This window comes from Lactuca serriola, chromosome 3, assembly GCF_051521515.1.
Source record: "Lactuca serriola cultivar US96UC23 chromosome 3, Lser_US96UC23_V15, whole genome shotgun sequence".
In the NCBI taxonomy this organism is placed as follows: Eukaryota; Viridiplantae; Streptophyta; class Magnoliopsida; order Asterales; family Asteraceae; genus Lactuca; species Lactuca serriola.
Window position 1 is genome coordinate 244,652,554 of NC_136410.1, and position 5,543 is coordinate 244,658,096.

The following is a 5,543-nucleotide window of genomic DNA, read 5'->3' on the forward strand; positions in this document are numbered from 1 at the left end:
TGAAAATTGGGTCGTTACATGAACTAATTCATCTAGATGTGTGGGGTCCTTATAGGGTGATCACTTCAGAAGGATTTAGGTTTTTTCTTACTATAGTGGACGATTTCACTAGGGCAACTTGAGTATATTTGTTAAAATCTAAAAATGAAGTATTTAATTGTGTTACTGCCTTCTTTAATATTTTGTTCAATCAATTTGAAGTTAAAATTAAATAGGTAAGGTCTGATAATGGTACTGAGTTTTTAAATCATAATATGAAGTCCTTTTTTCAAATTAAAGTTGTTATTCATTAGACTTCATGTGTTGACACACTTCAACAAAATGGGGTTGTGGAAAGAAAACATAGGCATATCTTGAATGTTGCAAGGTCTTTAATGTTTTAGTGTGGATTGTCATTAAGGTTTTGGGGTGATGCTATTTTAACTTTAGTTTTTTTAATCAATAGAACACCCACTTCAGTTTTCAATGGAGCTTCTCCTTATGAACTTGTGTATAAATCTTTTCCTAGTTTTGATAAACTTCTTGTTTTTGGGTGTCTTTGTTTTGCGACGAAACTGAACAATTTGGATAAATTTTCTGAACGTGCAGAAAAATGTGTTTTTCTTGGATATTCTTCTAAACAAAAAGGTTACAATGTTTTAAGTCTTGATTCAAATCTTGTTTTTGTTTCCAGGGATGTAAAATTTTATGAATCAGTATTTCCATTCAAGCTTAGGTCTTCAGTTGGTGATAAATCTAGTTTTTCAGCTGACCCAAGTTACACATTTTCCTGTGATAAGCCTGTAATATCTAGTTATCTTCAAGAAAACAATAGTATAAGTGATTTAGGAGTAACCCTCAATCTGATGGTGCTGGAGTAGTCCGCAATCTGGCTGAGACCCCCTCTAGTGAGGTGAGCAACCAGAGTGACAAGGCACATGTGTCTGAGATTGATGTAGATGTTCCTGCCTCATCTACTGTGGCTGAGGATAGTAGTTTAGAACCAAATAATCCTTCTGATGGTCACTTGCTAGGAGTCACTCGATCTGGTAGGAATGTACATTTACCAGCTAGATTTAATGACTTTGTTGTTGAAAGTTCTCATAAATATGGTTTAGAAAGGTCTGTGAATTATTATTTTTTAACTAATGAGAGTAGATGTTTTGTATCTATCCTTAATAAAACTTATGAACCTAAAACTTATTCTAAAGCTTCATTTGATCCTAATTGGATCAAAGCAATGAATGATGAAATGAAAGCCTTATACAAAAATCATACAGGGGATATAGTTGATCTTCATATAGATAGAAAGACAATTGGTTGTCTTTGGATTTATAAGATTAAATATAGATTAAATGGTGAGGTTGAGATATATAAGGCTAGACTTGTTGCAAAAGGGTATAATCAAAGAGAAGGCATAGATTATGAGGAGACTTTTTCTCCAGATGCTAAAATTGTTACACTCAGAATTGTTATATGTATTACTATAAATAATTCTTGGCCTCTATACCAACTTGATGTTAATGATGCATTTTTATATGGTGATTTAATTAAGGATGTTTATATGACTTTACATGAAGGGTATCATACTAAAATTGATGCTAGGGTGTGTAAACTTCTAAAGTCATTATATGGACTTCTTTATCTAGTTTTGGTTTTATTCAAAGTGTAAGTGATTATTCATTATTTTTCAGATCCAAAAATAACACTACTGTTATTTTATTAGTTTATGTATATGATATAATCTTGACTAGAAATTGTAGTATAGAAATTGAAAATGTCAAATTGTTCCGTAAGTCTCAATTTAGAATAAAATATTTAGGTTTGTTAAAATATTTTTTTGGAATTGAAGTTTTACCTGCAAATAATGGTGTTTGCTTAAATCAGAGAAATAAACATTTGGAACTTTTACATGAGTTCGGAATGTTGGGATGTATACTTGTTAAAACACCTTTGGAGGTTATTAGCGATATAACTTAAAAATATATTAAATTATGTTGCTTTATTTAATTTCATATATCTTAGGATAGTTGTTGTATTGTACCTATATATGTATTTGATTGCTATCAATAAACGTAAAAAGGAAAATTAACCTTGACATGGTATCAGACATGTTCTAACCTTACCCATCGTCTCTTCTCTTCTTCTCCTTTTTCTTTCCTTCTGATCCAATGGCCTCATCCTCAACTATTGAATTGCCTCTTGCAACCATCCTACATCTGCTCACCATTAAACTCACATTAACAAACTTCCTCTTGTGGAGTAGTCAGATTCGACCCTTGCTGGCTTATCAAAACCTTTTAACCCATGTCGATGAAACCAACCTTTGCCCATCCTCGACCCATGAAGTTGATGACAAGTCTGTCTCTAACCCCTCCCATCAATCATGGATTAATGTTGATCAACGGGGGTTACTGATCATTCAATCCTCCTTGATTGAAGAAGTTATCACAGGAACCCTCAATCTCTCCACCTCTCATGTGATATGGCGAGCACTCGAGCAAGCCTACAGTCACAATTTAATGGATCGTTTCCAATCTCTCTGTGACTCCCTGCGTCAAATTCACAAAGATAGCTCTCATGTTTCTGAATTTGGAAGAAAGTTTAAAATTATTTGTGATCAACTTTCTGTTGTTGGGCATCCTGTTGAGGAGTCTGACAAAATGCATTAGTTTCTTTATGGAATTGGATCTGCTTTTGAGACTTTTTCCACTTCGCAGCGGGCTATCAAACCTGCCCAATCATTCTGCAACTTGTTGTCTTATGCTGAAAGTCATGAAATTTTCATGACTTCCATTCACACCACTGCTGCTGCTACACCTGTTGCGTTCTCGGCTAATGCATCCACTCCTAACTTACGTCGATCTTCTTCTCACAGCCCCCGTGGACGTGGCTCTCAATGTAGAGGAGGTTATTCGGGCGGTAGAGGTCGTGGTTGCCGTACCCCACACTGTCAATTATGTCGCAAAAATGGTCACTATGCTTCACATTGCCCCGATCTCGCCTCTTATGCCAAACCTGATCCTTCCATCGATGCAAATATGGTCCATGCTTTTCAATCAAAGTGCACCACAAACCCGAATTCTCCATCAAACTTGGACAACTCATCTACTTATACTGGTCAGGAAAAAGTTGTTGTTGGAAACAGTAATAATTTACATATCTCGGGTATTGGTAACTCATCTATTTCTAATGATCTTGCACTTTTAGATGTTCTTGTGGTGCCTCATATTACCAAGAATCTCCTTTCCATCAGTAAATTAACAAATGATTCTCCTGTGGATGTTATTCTTTCTAATAACTATTTTTCCATTCAGAATCAAAGAGCCAAGGATATAATAGCAAGCGTCAATGTGAAGACGGACTTTACATTCTTGAGCAAAGGAATAAGGCATTTTTAGCTACTTCGAAAAATAAGAGGACTAGTGCCTCATTTGAACTTTGGCATAATAGATTAGGGCATGTAACTTTTGATGATAACTTTAAACACTCATTGCATGTTCTTGATCGTATTCATTGTGACTAATAGGGACCATCTCTGGTTGAATCCACAGATGGATATATATATATATATATATATATATATATATATATATATTATGCAGCCTTTATTGATGACTTTTCCAGGTTCACTTGGTTCTATCCAATGAAACGCAAATCAGAATTTTCTCAAATTCTCATCAATTTCTTCACATTTGTGCAAACACAATTTCCTTGCAAAGTCAAAACGTTTCAGAGTAACGGGGGTATGAAATTTATTAATGATCGTGTTAGTCAAATTTTTGTTGCAAACGGAGCACACCACCGGGTTTCTTGTCCATACACTCCACAACAAAACAGAAGGGCCGAACGCAAACCGCGTCACATTATCGAAACCGGTCTTGACATGCTTTTTAATGCAGATGCTCCAACATCTTTTTGGTTGGATGTTTTCACGTTGGCTATCTACATCATTAATCGACTTCCCACAAAGCTTCTTCACCATAAGAGTCCTTTTGAGCTCCTCTACTCCATGGTCCCTAATTATAATGTTTTTCGGGTGTTTGGTTGTAGAGTTTTCCCATATTTACAAGATTATTCACCTCACAAGTTGGCTCCTCGCAGTGCTCCATGTATTTTTATCAGGTATAATACCATTTATAAAGCCTATCGTTTCCTTGATCCTACAACTAACCGCATTTATACAACCCGTCATGCTACTTTTGATGAGACGCTTTTTCCATTTAAGGGCACTATCTCTCATTCAGAACTTGAAAAACTTGTCCTCACCTCCTTCGATGACGGCTTGCCATCACCCACCACTACCGAACAAGTTACACCTAACCCCACCACACCTCATCATCATTCTCACTCATCATCTGAAACTTGTTGCCTTTGTGCTACTTCAAGCACTGTTCCTACTATTGTTATCTCGCCAAACCCACTGCAAGAGGAAGTGTCGCAACAACCGAATCCCTCTGCCTCACCTCCACCAGTACAACACCACACGACATCTCCATCACCACAACCGCAACAACAGCCACCACAGCCTACTCACTCCATGATTACTTGAGGAAAAGTTGGTATTTTCAAACCAAAAACATGTCACCAATTTTGCTTCTCTCAGTACCACACCTATTTTTCATGCCCTTCTAACAACCACTATTCCAAAAGGGTTTAAATTCGCTGCTAAACATCCACACTGGTTTATGGCTATGGAAGAGGAAATGGTTGTGTTACGCTCAAACGATATTTGGGAACTTGTTCCTCGTTCGACCTCCTCTAATGTTGTTGGTTCTAAATGGATATTCCAAACAAAATTTCATTCCGATGGTACCATTGATCTCTATAAATCACGTTTGGTGGCTCAAGGTTTCACTCAAGTTCCCGGTCTTGACTACTCTCACACTTTTAGTCCTGTGGTGAAGGCGTCTACTATTCGGATTTTTCTTTCTTTGGTGGTTATGCAAAAATGGCATCTTCATCAAATCGATGTCAAAAATGCTTTTTCTAAATGATCATCTCTTCGATACAGTCTTCATGGAACAACCCCCCAGATTTATCGATGAACAATTTCCATTGCATGTATGTCGCCTTAAAAAGGCTCTATATTGTCTTAAGCAAGCCCCGTGCGCGTGGTTTCAATGCATCAATGCCTTTTTACTTGATCTTGGTTTCTTGTGCATCCGGGCTGACACATCTTTATTTATTTTCAAACGAGACACTACGTTACTCTATCTCCTTGTTTATGTCGACAACATCATCCTTACAGGTAACGACACTCATCTTATTAGCAACTTCACTACTCGTCTAAACAATGAATTTGCTACTAAGGATATTGGCAAACTAAACTACTTTCTTGGCTTGGAAGTAACTTATACCGATCATGGTCTTTTCCTCACACAAGCCAAATATGCTCATAACATTCTCAGTCGTGCCGGTCTTTTAGATTCCAAACCCACAACCACACCCTTATCCACTACAGATTATTTGGTCACTCATGGCACTCCATACTCAGATCCTACTCTATATTGATCACTTGTTGGTGCTTTGCAATAACTAACCATCACAAGACCTGATATCTC

The 5,543-nt window shown here is 36.8% G+C and overlaps 1 pseudogene; it reads left to right on the plus strand.

Moving 5' to 3' along the window:
- Nucleotides 1-4,667: 4,667 nt before the first annotated feature.
- On the plus strand, nucleotides 4,668-4,976 carry LOC145096140 (putative mitochondrial protein AtMg00820 pseudogene; annotated as a pseudogene).
- The last annotated feature ends 567 nt before the right edge of the window (nucleotides 4,977-5,543 follow it).